General features: G+C 40.2%; 1 protein-coding gene across 4 annotated transcripts in view; it reads left to right on the top strand.

Annotated features, from left to right (window-relative positions):
* Positions 1 to 24705, top strand: part of KIAA1328 (KIAA1328 ortholog) — a 381040-nt gene that overhangs the window by 165009 nt on the left and 191326 nt on the right. The window lies entirely within an intron of this gene.

Here is a 24705-nt window from a genome sequence, read left to right as displayed (position 1 = left end):
GGGTTCAAGAAAGGATTGGACAATTTCCTGCTGGAAAAGGGGATAGAGGGGTATAGATAGAGGATTACTGCACAGGTCCTGGACCTGTTGGGCTGCCGCGTGAGCGGACTGCTGGGCACGATGGACCTCAGGCCTGACCCAGAAAGGCATTGCTTATGTTATGAAAAAGTAGCCCATCTATTTTCTGATGCTGTGCAGTGTGAAGACTAGAGTTCAATGGTCAATACATTAAAGAGAGAAAGCTCATATATATCAGCCAAAGCAAAGCATTGCTGTACACTTCTCCCTCAATATTCGCGGGGGTTAGGGGCAGAGCCGGCCTGCGAATATTAAAAAAACGTGAATAATATTCGGGCCGGTTCTGACCCACCCCCCGCTTTCCCCCGGAATTAAAGCTGTAATCCGGACCTTCCCCGCCTCCCTCCCGCTTACCCGAGATTCCCTTAAGCCTTACCTGGTGGTCGAGACTACGACAGGAGCTTACGGCAGCCATTTCCATGAGTGATCTGCACGGGGCAGGATCGTAGGAAGATCACTCCTGCCCCCAAAACACGCTAGACCACCAGGTAATGCTTAAGGGATTCCGGTGTAAAGCGGGAGGAAAGCGGGGAAGGTCTGAAATACTGCTTTAAATTAAAAATAAAAAAATCACGAATAACCGAATCCACGGATGCTGAAACTGCGGATTCGGAGGGAGAAGTGTAAATGCACAAAACTTACAGTGATTACACAGTGAAGGCTACTACCATCATTGAAGGTTTTTGAATGAGAGACATGGACTCGTACAACAAAGTCAGTTTGGGACAATTGTGGATAATATCTTGAAATTGTGGACAGTATGTTGAAATTTTCAGTCTGGCATGCTATGGCTGCTAAAAAGCAAATCAAATTAATAAGGATTAATTAAAAGGAAATGGAGAATAGCAGCTCCTTGGTGTGACTGTACCTTTGAAGAATCTTGTGTCATTTATTAATTTGATTACCTCATCATCACTCCTATTTCCAGACTATGGGCTCCTTTTATCAAGGTGTGCTATGGGGGTTAGCGCGTCAGACATTTCATCACGCGCTAACCCTCGCGGCACACCAAAAAACTAACACCTCGTCAATGGAGGCATTAGCGACTAGCGCGGCAGGCAGTTGAACGTGCGGTATTCCGCACGTTAACCGCCTACCGCAGCTTGATAAAAGGAGCCCTATGAGTATGTTAAATCGCACAAATCACATTACAGATATTTGACATTTTTCCTTGGGGATAATTGACCATTTAGTCCTCCTCCTTTTTTTCTGTCTTTTTAATCAGTTTGCAATTCCTAAAATGCAGGGCTTCCTATCTCATTACTTTTTAATTTCCAATGGAGTCACTCGTGAGGTATTTTATCAAATGCCTTCTGAAAATCCAAATGTACTATATCAAGCTGCTCATAATTATCCATGTTTTTTCATCTTCAAAAAAATCTAATAAATGGGTAAGGACTGACTTTGCTGAACCCATGCTGACCTATTTTCAGTAAGCTTTATCTGTCTATAAGGAGTTCTTTTTAAAAAATTAACACTACATACTTGTGAGCCATCTCCAGTCCTTAGGTATCATAGCCATATTGAGTGATAGGTTACACGTTGCTAGAGACTCAGCATGAATACCATCCAGTCTTGGTGATTTGTTGATTTAACATGCTACATCTACATTTACAATGATGTGCTTTGGTTGCACTGAATTGTTACCATCAAAGAAGGTTTCTGGTATGGATAAGACCTCAATTTCCTCTTGAGCAAGAGAAAGAAATTGTTTCGTTTTTCTCCTATTACTCATACTTTATTTTCCATGAGTATTCTTTTTACCTTGTATCATCTAGTGGTCCATATGATTCACAGGCATTTTACTTCAGATGTACTTTAAAAAGTTTGTAGTATTCTTGACTATAAGAAGTTTTTTTTTGTTGTTGTTTTTTTATAGCCAACTTGCCAGTGCCTGTACTCATCCAAGTATTTTTCAATAGGCTCTGCTTTCCATTTTCTGAAAGATGCCCTTTTGGCTTTCACCGCCTCTTTCACCTCACTGTTGAATTACACTGGCTGTTTTGTTTTATGTATTTTTTTTTAAGGTATGGGAATATATTTTATCTGGGCTTCCAGAATGATATTTTTAAATAATGTTAAAAGACAATGAGGACTAGTCTAATGTCAAACAATATTAAGGACTAGAGGGTTTTTTTTTTTGTTATTTTTATATAATGTCCATACCATATGCACACATTTGACTCTTGCAACTTCTTTTACTTTTTTTTTTTACTAATAACTTTTTAAACTTGTTTTTCTAACTAATATCCTCATTTTATTATAATCTCCTTTTTTAACATAAGAATAGTCATACTGGGTCAGACCAATAGTCCATCTTCTCAGTCTCTTGTTTCCACAGTGGCCAATCCAGGTCATAAGTACATGACAAAGCAGTGGTTTTTGTTTTGTTTTCCTCCCATTGATGACTAATTTGATCATATTGGATCATTATTGCTTAGTGCATTACAATCTTTACCTTTGTACCAGGTCCTGTGCAGCAGTAAGGACCAACTCAAAAGTACATTCCCTCCTCCTTGCTGGTTCCTAGACCAGCTGCTCTGTAAAGTAATCATCTATGGTGTCTACATTTATAAATATTTCAGATTAAAATGTGAATTTTTAAAATAACACTTTTCTTGTATACTTTAAACTGCTGTTGAATTACTAATTGTGGCATTGCTTTAGAATGTTTTCCTTGAAATGCATTTTGAAGAACAAAGAAGATGTAATAAAACAAACTGATAAGTTAAAGAATGACAGATCACCAGAACTGGATCTGTGCATTTAGAGTTCTAAATGAATTTTAAAATGAAATTGAAGAACGCTTTTCCAAAACTCAGTCCATTTTTGTCAGTTTTGAGCTGTACGATTAATTTTGTTCTTCAAGGCAAGATTAATTTACTGTAGCTTGTTCCTGTGCCAAAACTCTTGGACTTGGTGAGTTCTGGCACAGAAATAAGCTACAGTAAATGAATCTTGCCTTGATGAACAAAATTAATTGCATAGCTCAAAACTGACACAAAAAAATGGACTGAGTGAATTTTGGAAAACTGCTAGTCTGTATCTTATTTAAATTGACTATGGTACTTGAGAATTGGAGGGTGGCCAATGTAACACCAGTTTTTAAAGTTTCCAGGGGGTAGGTGACAAAGTCCTAAAATAGGATTAAATGACAATTTTTTTTCTTGATGGAGAAGAATAAATAGTGGCACATACAGGTGTCCAGCGTAGGATTAGGCCATTGGTCTTAGGCAAATAAGCAGGTTGAGTGCCACATTATAAAATAAATATAAGTCTCCACAAATTTCTGTCTGCAAAGAAAAATGACAGAGGAGAAATTAACAGGTAAGATGCGATCCTTATCACCTCTTAGGGCAGTTTGTCTTTGGAACTATTGAATTAGAACATCTAAGAGGACTCTACTTTGTAAACATTCATTCTAGGTTTGTGCATGGTTTATCTGTGTCCTAATCTGCCCTGTAAGATTTTGAATACAGTCAAACCTTGGTTTGCGAGTAACACGGTTTGCGAGTGTTTTACAAGACGAGCAAAATACTTGAGCAAATCGTGCCTTGCAAACCGAGTATTGACTCAATTTGCAAGCCCCCCCCCTTCAAGAGCAGGAACCAGGAGGCCTTGAGCATTTGCAGATGCTCAAGTCCTACCCAGTGGCAGAGGCAGGATCTTCGGGCACCGGCATGTCCTGCAGGTTGGTGCTGCGTGCTGGTGCCAGATCGTGGTAAGGGTTTGCGTGGGCAGGCGATGCTGTTTCTCAGGGGGGGGGGGGCTCGCGGCCAGGGGGCGATGCTGTTTCTCGGGGGGGGGGGCTCACAGCCGGGTGGGGCGATTCTGGTTCTCGGTGGGGGGGGGGCAATGCCAGTTCTCAGAGGTGGGGTGGAAGCGCGCCAGTGGCCTCGGGGCTGGGAGGGTCTTGTGGGGATGGGGTGGAAGCAAGCAGCGCCGGTGGCCTTGTGGGGGGTGGGGGGAAGCAATCAAGCAAGTTTCCCTTCCTGTGGGGAAACTTGCTTTGATATACGAGCACTTTGGTTTACGAGCATGCTTCTGGAACGAATTATGCTCGTAAACCAAGGTTCCACTGTACTTTGGAATATATTTATAAATTATTGGAAAAAGGTAACATAGTAAATGACAGCAGATAAAGACCTGTATGGTCCATCCAGTTTGCCCATTAGTTATACCCATTAAAAATACATGATTAGATTAACTTGTCTCTTCTTTGCTGTTTCTGGGTCATAGTCTGTAAAGCCAACCTGGTATTGTCCTAGGTTCCAAATGCTGAAGTTGCCGTCCAAACTCACTCCAGCCTATCCAACCATCCTGTTTGCAGGATATCTACCATAAAGTCTGTCCAGTAACATCCTCGTATTCCAAGTTAGTGGAGTTCCCATTGATGCCCTCCCCATCCCAATCCTACACCAAATCATCACATATGGGACACAGACCGTGCAAGTCTGTCCAGTACCGGCCTTAGCTCTTTTAATTTACATTCTTCGTTTTCTAATTAGAGATCCTCTATTTTTATCCCACGCTTTTTGGAATTCCATTGCAGGCATGTACCACCCTCTCCATGAAAAAGAATTTCCTAACATTGCTTCTGAGTCTTCCTCCCCGCAACATATGAAGTAATCAGATTTGCCAATGACACAAAATTACAGTATATGATGTAGTTAAAATCATGAGCCAATTGTAAGGAATTGCAAGATTACTGTGACATTGGGGAAAATAGGCATCTTTTTTTACTATTACCACGGCTACTTTTCATTTCTATAGCGTACTAGACATACACAGCATTAAACACAGACATGCAAGAGAGTCCCTACTAGATAAAGCTTATTCAAGAAGGGCCAGAGAGGGAGCAAAGTGCAAGCTAAGGCATATAAAGAAAAACAATCTAAACTGTAATAGATACATAATGCTGGATTTGGTATTAAGGATCACTACCAGGATCTTAGAACCAATACCATTGAAATTCTTGACTCACTTTGTGGCGGTAATCAAAAAAGTAAATAAAATGTTTGAAATTATTAGGAAAGGAATGGAAAATAGAGCACATTATAATGCCTTTATAGAGATCCATAGTATAATGTCATCTTTCGAATATTGTGTGCAATTCTGGTTACCTTGTCTTTAAAACTAGAAAACTAGAAAGAGTGGACAGAAGGGCAACGAGAAGTGATAAAGGGAACTAAATGACTCCATTATGGGGAAAGACTAAATTGGTCAGGGAGGCTCAGCCTGAAAAAGTGATGGTTGAGAAGAAGAATGATACAGATCTATAAAACCATGAGTAGGGTGGAGTAAGTATATTACAAGCTGATATTTACTCTTTTAGCATAGCTGGATTTAATAAGGGTTTAGACATTACCTGGAAGAAAAGTCTGTAAATTATTTTTAGAAAGGTAAATTTGGGAAAGCTACTGCATATTCTTGAGTATGAGCAAGAATTGGATCTATTCTTTGGGACATTGCCTGGTACTTGTCGGAAAGTGGATGCTGTGCTTTCATGGACTTTCTTAAGTAAAGAATTCCATTTTAAAGAAATGATTAATGGGATGTCTGCTCATTCGAATGCAGAATTTAGACATATTTCCAGCAGAAAAAATATCAGTGCATTTTAGGTTAAAGAAAGAAATACAACCAAAATTCCACTGCAATCTCTTTATTTCTTGAGAAAATTGAATAAATCTTTTTTTTTTTTTTTTTTTAGTTTTTTCTGTGTTCTGAATTGCATACTACTTTATTAGCCACATTACAGTACAGTATATGTGGAGTGCATTATAACTTTCTGGATGTATAGTGCCATTTTCCCTGCTATTAAACATTTGGAATTGGGTAAGGGAAATAATCTGAGCATGCTGTTACAATGACACCACATCACAAAGTAAAACACAGAAACAGGTTTTGTCTACACTTAGCTCACCACACTGTCTGTATACTCAAAAACACTTACTTGGCTTAACTCATAGGATTCAGTGTGGGGAAAGAGATAAATATTTTTGATAGTTTTAAATGTTTTGCAGTATTTTATCTGAACTTTCAGATTCTCTAAAGAAAGATCATCCGTCAAACGTGTCCCTGATGTCTTTGCCGTTTGGCACTGGTCCTATGTTCCCAAAGCTTTTCTAGGCATTCTGCAGCACACCTTTTTTTTTAACATTGGTTCTTAAACGATACTTTTCTTTTTATTCAGTACCAAGAAACTAGGAGCAGGTCTGAGCAATTTTGTGGATGTCTATTTAACTCGGAGAAGCTTGACTCTGAAAAGGAATACTCATTTGACCTACTCTTTCCTCCACAGGCAAGGAATAGGTCCCTTGAGAAGCGTGTATTTTCAGATGGCCAAGTTAATAGCAATTGCATTAAATGTCAGAGAATTCAGAACTCTCCTTTTAAGTGTTTTGAAGTACCTGGATGCTCCAAAGGAGTTAGTGACAGCTTAGGAGAAAACGAAAAATCCCACATTCAATATTTCTGGTTGATAAGAAAATAGATACCAAATTCCCTCTTTTCACAGTTGAGAGATTTACTGGTCCAAATTGCCTACCACCCTATGATAGTTGAATCTACTCTGAAATGGGTCACAGAGTCAAATATACATACATACCTCTGGGTGTCAGTATGAGAACTTGGGTCCTTTTTTGGGAGTATTATTAGAATGTTATGCTACAGAATTGTCTAGTATCTAATCTAATCTTACATTTGTGTGTCACGCAAACCTGTGCAGGCTCTAGGCGACTTACAATAAGCAGGAGGGAGAGGGGAAGGAGGGGACAGTGAAGGGACAAGGGAAGGATTTGAAGGAGGGGCCTAAATAGTGGGATTAGAGATAAAAAGAAGCATATAGCATCAGTGTCGAAGAAATGAGTTTTCAGCTTTTTCCGGAATAGGGTGTAGTTGGCTTCCTTCCTGATTGCTTCTGGGAGGTCATTCCAAGTTTTTACTCTCAGATAGGTTAGCATGGAGTGGAAGATTTGCCTGTAGTGGAGTGTTTTTTGTGGATGGCATGTTTAGTTGAGTTCTGTTAAGGATTCTTCTGGAGGTGGACCAGGCCATTGAGAATAGTTGGATAAGGGGAGCAGCTGAGTTTCCATGAAGTATGTGGTGTAGGATGCATGAAATTTTAAAGTTTATTTGCGATGATATTGGAAGCCAGTGTGATTGTTTGATGAAGGATGAGATCGACTCATATTTCTTTAGGTTGAAAATCAGTCTTATGACTGTGTTCTGGATGAGCTGCAGTTTGTGGATTAGAGTGGTATTGATGCCTGTGTAAGCAGAGTTACAATAATCTAGTTGACGCAAAACCATCATCTGGACGATCAGAGCAAAATGGTGTGGGTGAAAGTATGGCTTAGTGAGTCGCAGTTGTCATATGGCGTAGATGGTCTTTTTCCGAAGATTGGAGATTTGTGGTTCCATTGTAAGAGTGTCATCTATGATGCAGCCGAGCACTTTAGTGGATTTCTCCATTGTGAGGATGATGCCAGATTGAAGGATGATGTTTGTCACAGCGTTCTGTTGTGCGGTGTGGAAGCAGATAGCTTTGGTTTTGGTGGCGTTAAGTTTTAGTTTGTTGATAGTTGTCCAGGTTTGAATTTTTGCTGTTTGAGTTTTTTCGAAGGTGTTTGGCTGGTTATAGGTTATGGAAATGAGGAGAATGACATCAGCATAGGACAATATGGTTTAATCTTCCAGCTTGATGTATCCGAGTGAGCTCATGAATAAATTAAATAGGATGGGGGATAGCGGGGGGAGCCTTGTGGGACGCCACAGAATGCCTTCCAGGGGTTGGAGTATTCTCCGTCCTTTTTGACTATGTATTTGCGGTTTTGTAGGAAGTCGATGAACCATTTCAGTACTGTCCCTGTTATTCTGATTTCTGATAATTTGGTTAGGAGCAATTGGTGGTTGACAGAGTCGAAGGCCGTGTAGATATCAAACTTGTCAACCCGAGCTCAGCAGTTGTTTGATTTTAGTGATTATGGTGATGATGAGGAGCTCGGTGCTGTGTTGTTTTCTGAATCCATACTGAGATGGGTGAAGGCAGGAGTGTTGCTCAATGTATGAGGCTAATTGTTTTCTTACATGGGTCTCAAGGATTTTGGTAAGTACAGGAATAATAGCAATTGATCTGTAGTTTGAGGCTGTGGACAGGTCTACTTGAGATGTTAAGAACATAAGAACTACCATCTCCAGACCAGACCTTCGGTCCATCAAGTCCGGTGGTCCGCACACGCAGAGGCCCAGCCAGGTGTACACCTGGCGTAATTTTAGTCACCCATATCCCTCTATGCCTCTCGTAAGGAGATGTGCATCTAGTTTGCTTTTAAATCCTAGAACGGTGGATTGCGCAATAACCTTCTCTGGGAGAGCATTCCAGGTGTCCACCGCTCGTTGCGTGAAGCAGAACTTCCTGATATTTGTCCTGAACTTGTCCCCCCTTAGCTTCAGTCCATGTCTTCTTGTCCGTGTCACATTGAACATTGTAAATAAATTTTTTTCCTGCTCTATTTTGTCGATTCCTTTTAGTATTTTGAAAGTCTCGATTATATCCCCTTGCAGTCTCCTTTTCTCAAGGGAGAACAATCCCAGTCTCTTAAGTTGTTCCTTTTATTCCAAGTTCTCCATACCGTTTATGTTTTCGGTATAGGGGTTAGAGCTATTTTTCCCATTTCTTTGGGTAGGTGACCCTGGTTCAGGGAGCTATTTAGAAGGTTAGTGATCCAGGAATTGATTTGGTGGGAGCAGCTGAAAGAAGATATGTTGGGCAGTTGTCTAGTATCTCTATATTACAGAAATTCACTTACCATCTGTTTCAAAAGAATCAAAATTAATTCAGTTTACTATAGATGAAGGCTAGAAATGTGAAAAACATTTAATCTGCTTGGCTTATGATAAAGTTCAGCCTTTCATAATTGCAATCATTTGTCCTTGAGGACATTAAGGAAAGGCTCACAGGTGTACTATGTTTGAAAAGAATGTTTTCAGTAATAAAGTTAAGGAAACTACCTTCTCCAAAGCATCCTCCTTTTTCAGGAGATAGTGAAGTCAGGACTCCAGGAAGAAGCTTCTTACGGCAAAGAAAATGCTTTCAGGGTCAAAATTTCCCCAGGCCTCAACAGGACTATTAGATCTTGCCATTGTGAATATAGTAGCCCTGTACACCACACTACTACCCAGTTAAATCCAGAAATGGTTTTTTGACAGAATCCAGAGACAATAGCAAGTCTACCTTCTGGAAGAGTAATATTTTATGGAAACCATTGGCACGTTGTACTTTTTACCAGCAATGAATCTGTGCATCAGTTTATCCAATCAATGAAAATAATCCCTTGTGCAGGAATGTTGATTGTGCCTGCATGTTAGGGGTGCCTAACAGCTTATCTTACACTGTACCAATGCAAATGTAGTCTGCTGCTAGACAAAACATTTTCCACTGTTACTTGATGCACTTGCCTGGCCTGACCTGGCTGTCTCTGCCTTGTACTGATTGCTTCTGCTGCTCTGAGTGCAGGGTAGGTATTGTGTGTTTGATACCATGGGCCCTCAGTGTCAGGGATTTTAGGACATAAAGGACAATACAAATAGGAGAAAAACTGGACTGTCTGTTTAAAAATCAGAGAGATGGCCATCCTAAGAGGGAGAGTGGTGTGTGCCTGGACTTCAGGCAGGCTTCATCTGTTCTGCTTTCTAGGTGGGTTTCTGGTGGAGGGTCTATATATGGCAGAAGCAAAAAGCACATAAGCTGAATGAGTTGGGGTGGGGAAGAAATTATTAGGAGAGCAGAAATTCCTTCTAGCACTTTCCAACAGAAAAGTCAATGTAAATAAATAGTGATGATAATTTTTGTTTTTTATTCTTCTTTATGAGGAATCCCTCAGCCTAATTTTGCTTGGTTTGACTGTAGCAGCTGCATTAAAATCCCTGACATAAAATGCTTTGGATGACAGTCTTTCTGTTGCAATATACTCACTAAATTGTATTGGATGCTAAGGCACTTGAAAGAGTATCTCCTGGGATATACTCAAAAGCTTCTATTAATTGTATGCTCTTGCCCTGTTTGGTGTGTATGAATCATAAAGATTCATTATATGATTCTTTGAAAGGGATTTGCTATTATCTTAGCAAGAGGTCCATGAATTTTGTTTTTCCTGTGCAAACAGCATATGATTCCTTATGGATGGGTTAAGTACCCCAATCTGCGAGTTGCTTGCAGAAGACATCAATCATTTTCTTCTCTCCTCCTCTTGTCTGTCTGGTTAGTGCCCTCTCTCCTCAGTTTTAACTCTACAAGCGAGTTGAGAAGATGCCTTTTCATTCGCTCTACACTAGATTTTTTATTTTGGGGTCTTAAAATCCATTCTTTTATCAAGGCTTCCCTTTGCTAAGAGGTTCATAGTAGTCCTGAAATAGCTCTGCCTCAGAGAAGGGTCAGGCGTAGGGGTCTATAACCAGAAGGGCCACTCTTTTAAAAGAAGTACTGGTCTGGATGGTCAGGTGAAGAGTGTCCTTGTGCCACGTGGCATGCAAGGAGGGGGGCGGGAGCCATGGGAATAGCCCCCTCTGGTCACTCCATAGGTCAGGAGGGGCAGAAAGCTTGAGATCTGGGTCGTAAAGCCCTGTTAGAGCCTCTAAACCGTGACTCGGCATTGCCTGTGAAGCACTTTTGCGCAGATGCTCCTGACCCTGAAAAGAGACATGTGGTAGATCGACAGAGGTCCCCAGAGGTTCCAGGACAGATGTATGGCCAGAATTTTGTGACTTTGATGTATGCAGTTTACCAGGGTTCTTAGCCCTGTCTGAGAGCCAACCAGGCTCTGCTCAGAGGAGTTTTTCCTTCTCAGAGTGAGGCTCTGCAGCAGCTGTTAGAGCTGCAGGAGCCAGAGGTCCAGTCGGAAAAGGACTGGGTCAGATATGATTCTGCTCTTCCAGCATGCTGCCTCCCTGGAGGATTCATAGTCTCAGTCTGGAGCAATAGAACAAGAGTCGGTGATAGTCCTAGGCCAGGGAAAGGATCTGTCACTACGTAGGCTTTTCAAACCTCTCTCCAATACCTCAGTGACTAAGCAACAGTAGCCAGCTTTCTTTTCCTCTCTCAGGCTAGATTTAAATTACTACTCTCTCATGTCACTGGAGCTAGGCCAGGACAGATGGCTACCAGTAGTTTCCTCCTCCCATCTAGGCTAATTCCAACCAATGCTGATGGTCTTGTTCTTCCATGTGGGCTTGACTGAACAGTGCAGAAGTCTCATTGGTGCCAAGTAATTGAGTCATAAAATGCTGGACTGTGTGCCTTGCAAAATTCATCTGATAAGGATACTACGTTTTTGTAATATCTCTACAATTCTGAGATGTGTTCTTTCAATTTGGGAAGGTGTGATGTGGATATGTGGGATTAGGTTGCATGTGTGAGATGTTGCACGTGAGAAAGGTTAAGGGACCCTTTTATGAAGGTACGCTAGCGGTTTTATTGTGCGCTACACGCTAACGCCTCCATAGAGCTGGCGTTAGTATTTTCCGTGTAGTGCGCGCTAAAAATGCTAGAGTACCTTCGTAAAAGGAGCCCTAAATGTACAAGAAAAGCAAGCTTTGATTATAATACAAGAGAGAGTATTCGTGTTGTAGAAGAGATGCTTGACATTAAGATAAGCCCCAAAAAAGATTTTTAAAAGGCAAGTGGAAAAAGGGAAAGAAATACTTTAAAAGCACCTTTTGCATGGGAATGTTCCATCAGCAGACATTTGTTAACATTAACAGAGTAAAAACCATTTCTTTCTCTCTCCCTCCTGTCCTCCAATAAATACATGTGTTATATATTACAGAGGACATAAAGGGAATGGGTGACTGCAGCGGTATTCTGGCCTTCTAGGTGATTGTTTAATTCATCTTATGCTTTCCAAGCTGCTCAAGATTGGAGGTTATTACCATCCCAGCTTAGTGCTACCTCAAATTATAGAAAACTTCTGAGATCCTATGCATTTTCTAGATTTTCTCGCTAGAGGGGAGAGCTGAGCTACTGCTCACCGGCGAAGAGCTAGAGCAGGGGTCTCAAAGTCCCTCCTTGAGGGCCGCAATTCAGTTGTGTTTTCAGGATTTCCCCCAATGAATATGCATGAGATCTATGTGCATGCACTGCTTTCAATGCATATTCATTGGGGAAATCCTGAAAACCCAACTGGATTGCGGCCCTCAAGGAGGGACTTTGAGACCCCTGATGTGGAGGGTTTCTTAGTGCTGCTTAGAACAGGGGTGGGCAACTCTGGTCCTCAAGGGCCGGAATCCAGTCGGGTTTTCAGGATTTCCCCAATGAATATGCATGAGATCTATGTGCATGCACTGCTTTCAATGCATATTCATTGGGGAAATCCTGAAAACCCGACTGGATTGCGGCCCTCAAGGAGGGACTTTGAGATCCCTGAGCTAGAGCTATGGTGGTGGGGAATTGAAGGTGTGCGGTTGGGGAGGAGGAGAGGTACCACACCCCCACCAAGATGGCACCTGGCATGGTCCAGCACCCCCCCCCCCCTCCTTACCACACTGCTGTATGTGGAATAGAATAAAATGTTATGTCCAGCTTTATGATGGCACTGAACAGGAACAAATACACATATGTGGGTGAAACTATATTTGTAGATATGTCTGTGGGCAGCTTAGGTGATGTTAATGGACTGTGTATGTTACGGGCACAGAAACTCAATTGCACCTGTACAATCAGATTTATCAGACACACAGTTCTTCAGTGTAACTTGGATTAGCAATAGAAGTTTATTAGGCGAGAAAATAGTAATTTAAAACAGGCACAAATCATGTTAAGTGCTTCCAGTTAACCAAAATGTTTCTACATGAAACTATATTTCTGTAGTAAATCTTAAAAACTATTATGTTCAGATTGGTTAGAACTTGCTGGTATAAATAAAGAAGCTTAAAAGGATAAATGAGCACAAACCTTACTACCGTATTTGTTTTAGCAGTCTGTCCCTAAGATGGCATTCTCTGGTGGAGATGCATCTGGTCTCACCTTTTCAAGACCATACTTTTTAAGACATATATTTAGTTTGCTCCTTTTCAGGGTGTGTGTGGTGGAGGAATGGAACGTGTATATCACTTTTTTGTGGTTACATATTCAAAGTGATTTACATATATACAGGTACTTATTTTGTACCTGGGGAAATGGAGGATTAAGTAACTCGCCCAGGGTCACATGAAGCAGTGCTGGGATTTGATCCCAAAACCTCAGGGTACTGAGGCAGCATCTCTACCACCAGGCCACTCTTATCTCTGTAGGTCAAGGTAAGTTACATTCCATTCCATTGGGAATTTTCCTATCCACAGAGGGCTTACAATATAAGTTTGTGTCTGAGGCAGTGAAAGATGAAGTCATAAAGTATCAATAGGATTTGAACCCTGGTTTCCCTGATTCTCAGTCCATTGCTCTAACCACTAGATTATTCTTCATAACAAAATGTCATATTATTGGCAGCAATAGCAAGGTCCAAGTCCAGTAAAGTGTCAGAAAGAGCTCAAAGTAAGAGTTCAGCCCTCACAATAAAAGTCACAGTAGAGCTCAGAGTAAAGGACAATCTGCCATTGTTCAGTTGAAATCTTGTATATTGATACAATATTAAAGTGAATACCATTTATTTATTAAAATTCATATAGGGACTCATTTTCAAAACACTAACCCCCTCTTCTACGAAACTGCGCTAGCAGTTTCTAGCGTAGGGAGCTGCGCAGAATGGCCCACGCTGCTCCCGATGCTCATAGGAACTCAATGAGCGCCGGGAGCAGCGCAGGCCATTCATCGCGGCTCTCTATGCTAAAAAAACGCTAGCGCAGTTTCTTAGAAGAGGGGGTAAAATGCACAAAGTATGATCTCAGTCTTGGTGGAAAACAAAGGACTCAGAATACTCCTATTACCCTCTCCAATCTTGGAGTATTCTAAGAACCCTCTAGATCAAAACTGTCTGCAGAGAGATTACCCTCCTGCAAAAACTTTGTTGGCTTTCTATAATTTTCAAGGTTTATTTTAAATGTGCCTGCTTAACTTTTAAGATCTTGCATGGCATCCTTCCTCCTTTAATTCCCCTGTCTTGGAATTCTTTAAAATCTGACAATATCAGATCGACTCAAAAATTTAAATTGTCCTTTCCTATGCTGAAAGGCGTTATGTATATTGGCAAATTAGGGAAGTCTCTACTTTTCAAAATTACCGAGTTATGGAATAATTTTCCTGCTCAACTGAGCGATCTGGGCTCTTTCTAACTATTTCAAAAACATCTGAAAACTTGGCTATTTTCAAAGGTGTAAATTCCGCTCCTCTCCATACTATTCCAAATCCATATTATATCCATTCTCCTTTCTAATTTTCTTGTAAACCGTGCCAAACTGTACTGTTATGGAGAAGATGCAGTATATAAGCCTAAGGTTTAGTTTAGTTTATCCTCTAAACCTAAGCCCCATTAGGATTTTTACCTCTTAGCTGGAATGTAATAATCCTTATTTAAAGGGTCCCCGGGGGAGGGAGGTGGAGTAGTTGGCTCCGAAAGCTGCAATATTCACACACACTTCTTTAAAAGATGCACAGACTTTGTTATAGGAAAAATTAACACACAGATTCTGATATAAAGCAGCATTTTCCACATGTTCTATCCTATAGCTCAGGAGAGAGATTTATATTTGTCTATATAAACCTGGGAACATGTCTCTATAGCCTTTTTAAATTTAGCAATTCACTCCCCATGTGTTTTAATATCTCCAGCATGCACCTGGGACTTCTTTTGTATATTCAAAAACAGTTCTAATACAATAAGAACTTAAGTCCCATTAATTACCTGTCAGGTTCTTTGTGAATTACAAACGAATAGCTAGTTAAATAACTAGGAAGTCACAATCAAAGTATAACATTTTAATTGTATGTATTCATTTGCTATACTTGATATACCACAAGGTGGACGGGCAAGATGCCTGTACGGTTCATATAAAAAGAGAATCAAAAGGGAGGATGTGGGAGAGGGTGGCAAAGTAAGGGTCAAGAGGGAACTGAAAAGGTAGGTTTTGAGCTGGGTCTTAAATTCAGAATCATCATAAAACAGCAAAAATTGTTTTCTGATGATATTGAGTTTTTTAGGCTGTATTTCTTTTTTTTTTTTTTGGGGGGGGGGTTTGAGTATGTAGAACTATTGCTTTAGGATGATGTGTATCTGTCAACTGTATGATTCATGTTATTATTTTTATTATTATGTATGTTGTTATATAAAAACTGCTGAGACTCCAGGTGGTATATAATTTTTTTTAAAAATAAATAAATTACATAAGGCAACAAAAATTTTTTTTCAGAATCATCTGATAACACAGCACAGTTTGCTAAATAAGAACATAAGCAGTGCCTCTGCTGGGTCAGACCATAGGTCCATCCCGCCCAGCAGTCCGCTCCCGCGGCGGCCCAACAGGTCATGAAAGTGACTCATGACCTGTCTGAATCACCCCTTGGTTTCTCATCGAAGTCCTATCTTCCCATCAAATTCCTGACCCTTTGTCCCCGCACCCCTTTCAGTACCCTACGATCCCTTTGTCCCTCAGGAATCCGTCCAATCCCTGTTTGAATCCCTGTACTGTTTTCTGCCTGATCACTTCCTCCGGGAGCGCATTCCATGTGTCCACGACCCTTTGGGTGAAGAAAAACTTCCTTGCATTTGTCTTGAACCTATCCTCCTTCAGTTTCTCCGAGTGCCCCCTCGTACCTGTTGTCCCTCTCAGTCTGAAGAACCTGTCCCTATCCACCCTCTCTATGCCTCTCAGGATTTTGAAGGTCTCTTATCATATCTCCCCTGAGCCTCCTCTTTTCCAGAGAGAAGAGACCCAGCTTATCCAGCCTCTCGGCGTATGGGCAGTTTTCCAGCCCTCTTACCAGCTTCGTTGCTCTCCTTTGGACTCTCTCAAAACAGTTTTTCATGCTGATATTAGTTTTTTTTTAGTCACGTAAACTTTTAAAGTTATGACTAATGTTAGTTTATAACGTTTTAGCATATAAGGTTTTAAAAATTGCAGCATCAACTTAAAGAAATGTTGCAGTATCTTTGGTCCAAAGTCAAATAAACACTGAGCATAGCATAATTATACTGGACTGTGTCACTTAGCAACCAATATTTCTTCAAAAATGCTTAGAGTATGATTTATTTTTGTGAGTTGTGTCTGGATTGTCATGGCATAACATCCAGCAGTAGTCGGCCATCATACTCTCATTCCAGAAACCATGGTAGTGACACTGGATGTCCTGGTGAAAACTTCTCCTTACTCATCACTCACCATACCAAGATTTTCCAGAAAAAAGTCAAGACGTAAATACAAAAACTGAATTTTTAATGACATGCGACAGCCAAGTTTCTGTTATGAGTCAAGGAGATTCTAAACTCTTTTCTTGTATGAAGGAGACTTATGGTTGCCCAGAAAGTTTTCTGTAACCACTTGAATGCCTCTCAAGCTTCAAGCTCAGCTGCTGAGAGTGATTGCTTAACGGACTTGATCTGTGGGCCTATAAATATCCCTTCCTTCAGTTTTGCAGTGCTGATTTTTGGAAATTTCTTAAGATATTGAAAACCTGACAAGTTTGTTTTACCCCATAGCCTTTACCAGGTTCTTCAGCAACCCTAGCTTGATCTGAAGAGGTGGAAGAAATATTTTATGAGGATCCATCAATGGCATACATTTCACACTGCTTTTCCCTGGGTTATAGGTATCCCTCAGCTGCCAGACACGCTTAACATAATTTTCACCTGTTGATCTACTATTCCAAAAGCATAGGAAACAGCAGTATTTAGTGAATCCTCTTTGCATTCCCATTAGCATGCCAATGACCTTCAGATCACCACAGATGTTCCACTGTTGTGTTTTATAACTGATTGCTTCTGGTAAATTCTTCATATTCTCATAAGACTCCTTTAGATGAGCAGAATGGGCAATTGGTATACTTGGTTTGGAATTTCCGTCATGCAGGAACACTGCCTCCAAGCTTTTCTGTGAAGAATCAATGAAGAGACACCATTCATCTGGACAATGCACTTGTGACAAACTGTTGAAGAGCCTGTTGATGTCATGACAAAAGCACAATGAGCCATTTACAGTGAAGAATCTTGTTAAGTTATGATTCTTTTTTCTGTAATGAGTTATATTAGCATTTTTTGCAAGCAAATGCTTTTGCTTAAACCTTGAAGCAAAAAGTTCTACTTTTTCTTTTGAAAGATTTAGATCACGAATAAGATTATTGAGCTCAGCTGGTATAAAGGTCTCTGGTTCTGAATCTTTATCATTCACATAATCAGGATCAGATAATTCTGGATTGTGACCAGCTGCTGCATCATCATCACATTCTTCATCATGTTCCACAGAAGCAAGTCCATCTTGTGGAGGTACAGGGACAGGCAATGAGTCATCATGAGGAACAGGCCTAATAGCAGAATCCAGAGTAGGATATATAATTTTGAGCTTAGTTTTATCTGAGAATTCACTTGTGTTCACAAGGCAAAAGTAATAATCTTTAATATGGTCTCGTGGTTCCCTCCATATCATTAGGATTGCAAATTACATCACAGCCTTTCGTTGATTGAGCCAGTCACGCAGTCTGTTGGAACAACTGGTACAGATGATATGTGGAGCCAAGACTTATCCTGGTCACCCAGTGGACAGCCAAAGTTGTATACCTTCTTCAGATCTACGGTAATTGGGCGACATGCTTTCGTCGTGAATGAACCACAGACATAACAAAAACTATCTGGATGATTAGTACAATGTCTTCGCATGATAAAGACTGATATTAATCACCATAAATAATGTCTGTTGCATAAAAAAACAAACAACCTACATCTGTTGTTAACCCTCCTTATACATTTATCCTATAAATGCCCAATTAATGTTTATAATTATATATAATGAGCCTCATTACAAAAATGTGACGTGCTAGTGAAAAACTAAACACAGATTTGAAATCAGCATGAAAAATACTACAAAACCCACCCAACATTAACTCTGATGAAAATGATATGTTGACCTGTGTTATCATCAAACAAAATCAGAGTTTTCCATATGTTCTCCATAGTAATCTGGGTTGGCTTTATCTAGTAGGGCAAAGCATAATTCCTAAATTGCTGGATGCTTCTATGGGGGTGGAAGCAGTCCCAATGATCTTCCAAGAAGTGGGGTTGAACTAAAAGAGGCAATGATATACTGATGGTGATTAAACACAACCCCAGTCCGGAGGAACCAGGAAAGCATACATAAATGATAAAGACAAGGAAACATCAGTATGGCAACTAAAGGATTTATTCAACCATCAACAAACCTGACACAGCCACATTTTGGTGAATGTCTGCATCAGATATGGTAGAATAATATTTGAGCACAAAAAAGAAGCACTAAGAGCCTTCAAGTTCTGAGCTGTCAAACTTCCATTTATTGAAGGACCCAATATGGTCTGTGTTTCAGTGTATCTGCCTGCGTCAAGGGTCATTCAATGTAATCCATACAAAGAAAAATAGACAGTCAAACAGATAACACCAAATATTGACTCTCTCAACAATCAGTATCCGAAGTATAGTATCCAAGCTATGCTGTTAAAACGCAGGTGTAACTTCACTTTTGCTTTACTTTGGATACTGATTGTCTAGTAGTGCTATAGAAATGATAAGTAGTAGCAGCAGCAGCATATCCGCATTACCATGTGATAACTGATTGGTGTGGCATTGACATGTGAGCCCTTACCGCCTATAAAATGGGTGAAGGCAGTGGCGTGCGGGAGGAACAGCTTCTTGATGGAAATAGTGGAAATCTAAACTTCCAGTACTCTCGTCTTGCTAAAACTTTTTCTTCTAACAGACACACTGTCTTTATCCTAAATATCTTCTTCATTAGGCAGGAGTAGAAGCCCAATGATTAATGCCGAGAACCTGGAAACTGGGTTCGATTTCTACTGTGACTCAGGTTAAGTCACTTAACTCTCCATTGCTCCAGGTACAAAAACTTAGATTATGAGCCCATTAGGGACAGAGAAAGTAATTGCATATAATAAATGTAATTTGATTTGGTTATACCAAAGAAAGGTAGTACTGTACTTCCAATCCATAACCCTTTTACCTTCTTTCATTTCATTTGCAGATATTTTATTAAGGGAGGAAAAATAGTCTGAGAGTACTTTCTCCGATTAGGTATGGACTACCTTCTTCCATCCCTTCCTATTCCTCAAAGTAGATTGTCCCCTCCAACAATACTTCAGTTTCTGTAACTTTTTCTTCCTTATCCTCAACTTTCCAGTAAATCAAGGAGCACTTCATTTTGTAATACCAATTAACACTGCACAACAAAGTTTTTGCTTCCTGAACACTGCTGGGTGTTTCTTATAGAATTTTGGGTGCTGATCATGAATATTACATCAAAAATTACCCATCACGTACCATTTCAGAGAAATCTTCAATTTTGTCGTGATTTTTTCTTATATTTGGATGCAAACAATTTTTTCTCCCATAAGTGTCTTATCAACAACGGTTTGTGCCGCCTGGGTATGTCCATGCATAAAATCTAGCCAGGTTGGAAGCTGTTTTATGGAAGATGACATCCTGGGCATGTCTGGGCAGGTCTGAACGAGCTTGCGCTGTCTCACCATGCTATAATGGTGGCTTCCATACACCGATCCTGCTCATTTGGTTAATATAGATAGTCCGTGTGTGTATATAGTATCAGTATAGTAAAGTATAGTAGTATAGTAGCTGTAGCAATATAACAGTAAGTAAGCTTGATGCTATAGACGTTTTGGTGTCGGGCAATATGTCTCGTCGGTGTCGTAACAGCCGCGACACATTCTGCTATATCTGTGGGGAATATACACTTACGCCTCAGAGACGTTCGATGACTGCCCTTGTAAAGAAAGCCTATCATCTGTATTTTGGCTGCAAAATAGGTGATCAAGACAAGCAATGGGCGCCTCACATTTGCTGTGCGACATGTGCTGTTAGTCTGAGAGCCTGGCTCAGAGGTACTCGAAAGACGATGCCATTTGCTGTTCCGATGATATGGCGAGAACAGAAAGACCATGTGACGGACTGTTATTTCTGTTTGACTAATGTGTCTGGTTTCTCTGCCAAAAACAAGAAGTCAATTGAATATCCTAATCTGCCTTCAGCAATGAGACCCATGCCACATGATGACAGTCTTCCAGTTCCGAAACCACCAGAGGATTGGACCTTAGACGAACCAGATGAAGAAACTGCAGTGCAGGGTTCTAACAGTGACATTGACCCGGATTTTGAACCATCCTCATCAGGCGATCCACATCTGATAACACAGTCCGAATTGAACGATTTGGTCAGAGATTTGGGTCTGTCAAAAGCAAAAGCTGAGCTGCTAGGTTCGAGACTGCAGGAATGGTGTTTGCTATCACCAGGTACGAAAATTTCTGTGTTTCGAGACCGGCATCATGATATAACCAAATTTTTTGCACAAGTCGACAGTCTCTGTTTCTGTTGTGACATTGAAGGATTGTTCTCGGTCTTTGGTTGTGATCACAACCCGGAAGAGTGGCGTCTTTTCATTGATTCGTCAATGTTAAGCCTGAAAGCTGTTCTGTTGCACAATGGCAACGTTTATCCTTCAGTACCTGTTGGCTATGCAGCACATATGAAAGAAACATATGAGAATATGGAAATGTTACTAAAGTATGTCCAGTATACCAGGTATAACTGGAATATCTGTGGAGACCTCAAAGTCGTTGCTCTGTTACTAGGACTGCAGCTTAGCTATACAAAGTACTGCTGTTTCATCTGCGAATGGGACAGCCGAGACAGAGAGTCGCACTATTCTAGAAAGAACTGGCCACTCCGTAAAAAGTTAGTTCCAGGACAGAAAAATGTAGCACATGAATCGCTTGTTGACCCGACAAAGATATTTTTGCCTCCTCTTCACATTAAACTGGGACTCATGAAGAATTTTGTGAAAGCAATGAACAAGGAAGGGGAAGGTTTTCGTTATTTAAGACAGATGTTCCCAAGAATAACTGATGCCAAGATCAAAGAGGGTATTTTTGTTGGCCCCCAGATCAGACATGTTATGAGTGACAAGCGATTTGAAGATCTGTTAGTTGGGCCGGAAAAAATTGGCTGGAAAGCCTTGAAAGACGTTGTTGACAATTTTCTGGGCAATTACAGAGCCCCAAACTACATTCAGCTGGTAGACAAACTTCTCAAAGCATACAAGAGAATGAAGTGCAATATGTCACTCAAGATTCATTTCCTCCATTCACACTTGGACTTCTTCCCCGCAAATCTCGGTGCTGTGAGTGACGAGCACGGTGAAAGGTTTCATCAAGACATAGCTACGATGGAGAAACGATACCAGGGCAATTGGAATCCGTCAATGCTTGCCGACTATTGTTGGATGCTACAACGTGATGCACCAGACACTGAATATAAAAGAAACTCGGGAGCAAAACACTTTTAATTCTGTTTCATTTAGTCGCTTGTGCGAAACGTAAACTTGACTATATATTTTATTGTCAGTAAACATAAAAATGTCTATTTCTCATAGTTCTTACGTGATGCAGTAAAACCAAAACCATATTTGAGCATACCAAGTTGGTACCTGTCATAATCACCAAAAACTTTTCAGGAATCAAGACTTAACCAAAAAATTGTTGTGCAGTGTAATGTAACACCCCTAATCCACTACTAATTCCTCTAACAATCAATCACCCTGGCCCAATTTGCCTTCTCTATTCACAAATAATGTTTCTCATTTGCTTCTCCATGCCCCCTGACTTTCTTCCCCCTATTTTGCAGCCCTCAACAGCCATCCTTCCCCATCTGAAATGAGAATAGGATGCACCAATGATCTAATCAGGGAACAGTTATTTTATCCCACCCTCAAACTGTGCTCTAATAGCATTAACTCTGTATTAAAAATTAAATCAATTGTGTATCCATTTGCATTTGTATGTTCACACTCTACCTGTTAGATCACAATTCACCAAGATCATCTTATAATCCTCCCACAGAACATCTTTCACATGTTAATTAAAATCACCTGCTGTAATCAAATAATCTCATATTTATTTATTAGGACTTATCACCTTTTTGAAAGAATTTACTCAAGGCGATGTACAGCAAGCCAAAGTCAAACATAGGCAATAGACAGAGCAGTAAAAATATTCAAATAACACAAGGTATGGCATAGTATGCTACGTTAATATGTCAACACAATATCCAATAAAACATTTTAATAGTATAGGGTGAAATATATAGTTAGAAATATGAAACATAGAGTAACAGGAGTTAGAAAGTAAGGGGGCTAATTGAAAGAAATTTGTATGTGAAGTCAGAAAGGTACATGAATATAATGTCAGCGAGGCTAGGAGTGGGATAAGCATGTCCTGCTACAGTATGTGTAGCTCATGTTACCCGTTATTTGTGTAACTAACAAGTTAGTTCAGTGTCTTGCAAACTTTGTAGTAGTCACGGCTTAAGACATGCAGAAGTGCGCAGATGTCGACGTGATGACATCACGTTGCCGTCCGTGCATACATGAAGGCCCTACAGACAGGTCTTGAGCTGCCAATGGGGGTTGCCAGAAAGGAAAATGCATGGAGTGAAGGAGATACGCTGGCTGATTTCCTACAGGTTGTGCCTCTTGCCGCAAGAGGTATGTCCTATAGGCAGTCGGCCAGCGCCGGGGCCTCTCCTCCTTCCTGGTGTCTCATGGCACACTTGAAATCTCAAGAGGCACACAGTTTGCAATACACTGAGTTAATTACTTCCATTAAATGTAATGTAATTTATTTCTTATATACCGCTACATCCGTTAGGTTCTAAGCGGTTTGAAGAAAATATACATTAAGATTATAAATGAGAAGTAAGAAGGTACTTAAAAATTCCCTTACTGTCCCGAAGGCTCACAATCTAACTAAAGTACCTGGAAATTAATAAAGAAGAGAAAATAAAGATGGTTGAAAAAAGAAAAATTCTATGTGAACTTATAGGATGGAAATTAAACTGACAGTGAAGAACTGTATGAAAAATACATATGGAATGCAGTTAGAGAGGGTAGGTTACAATCTATTGATGGTATTTGTTTAATTGGAAGGTGTTAAGGTGGGTAATTTGGGGGAAGGTTATCTGAAGGTAGGTGAATCTTCTGGAGGTAAAAGAGGAGGGGTTAAGATATTTGGATGAATTTTTTGAAAAGCAGGGTTTTGATTTCTTTTCTGAATGTTTTGAGGTTGTCTGATATTGTCATAAGATTGGAGATGGAATGGTTGATTTTTAAAGGCATGGATGATGAGCCAAACCAAACAGAAATTGACCCTGGTACTCCACAGAATCAAAGAGCAACCAAAAACAAAAACACTGTGGAGAAGATGTCCAAGATGCAGGCTTTATTGAAGATACAGTCATAAAATCCACATAATAAAATGTCTATGACCCATAAGATGGGAACTGTGGACCCAACATGGTCTGTCTTCCTCAGGGGTCCCTAAGAGCCCTAAGTCAAAGAACGTGGATCAAAGGCTGAGAACAGTCCTGCTGGAGAGCTCTGCGCGATGGAATAATGCAGGACTGTTCTCAGCATTTGATCCACGTTTTTTGACTTAGGGCTCTTAGGGACCCCTGAGGAAGACAAGATCGTCAAAACACAGACCGTGTTGGGTCCACAGTTCCCATCTTATGTGTCCTAGACATTTTATTATGTGGATTTTATGACTGTATCTTCAATAAAGCTTGCATCTTGAACATCTCCACAGTGGTTTTGTTTATGGATGATGAGCCATACATTGAATTGTAGTAGCTAGTATCAATTCACAACCTGGCCTTAAAACCTTCTGTTAAAGTCTTGGAGATCCATATAGCAACAAAATCCTCATCCTTAACTTCTCTCCCCACCCAGTGCTCTTGGGATTTCATGGATTTTACTGGTAATTGTTGCTATTTTCAACCCACCCATACTTCTGACCCAAGCAAGATATAACCAGATTGACAAAAGAGGTTATCACTACTCTTCCCTTTTTTTAGCCCCTAATGTAACACAGGCTAGTTCCTACAATGTGTTTGGTGATGACTGTACATTTCAAACATCGTCTTTTATTTTGACTTTTGATATTTTATTTTTATGAGCATTTTTTTTTTTTTTTTACAGTATCCTTCAAGTAAAATATACTGTAAGCCCACAGTAAAAGAGAGGCGACTCCAATTAAGCAATAAGGCTGACCTTAACACAAATTAAAATAGAGGCAACACACACCTATAGCCAGGGAACCATGATCGTATTATAAGGCTCATGCACAGTAATGTGGTGCACAGTCACTTGAAGGAAAGTAGGATTACCATAGTATATGAAGACCCTCTAGCATTTAGGAAACTATTCAATTGATTTTGGTCATAAAACACAAAGAATTATACTAGCGCTACGGTCTTCTGAAGACTTTGCTTCATTTTAGTCTGTGCAATAATACGTATTGGGTAAAGCCCCGACTTGACATTTTAGTTGAATGCTAGGTATCTTCTAAACATTTATTTTTATAATGGTTGCTTTTAATTTTTTTGGGTTTCATTCACTCTCCAGAGAGCATAGATAATTTTCCTAAATCTCATC

The sequence above is a fragment of the Geotrypetes seraphini genome, chromosome 1, assembly GCF_902459505.1.
Source record: "Geotrypetes seraphini chromosome 1, aGeoSer1.1, whole genome shotgun sequence".
NCBI lineage: Eukaryota > Metazoa > Chordata > Amphibia > Gymnophiona > Dermophiidae > Geotrypetes > Geotrypetes seraphini.
Note: the sequence above shows the minus strand (reverse complement) of the source record. Positions and strands in the feature narration are given on the sequence as shown.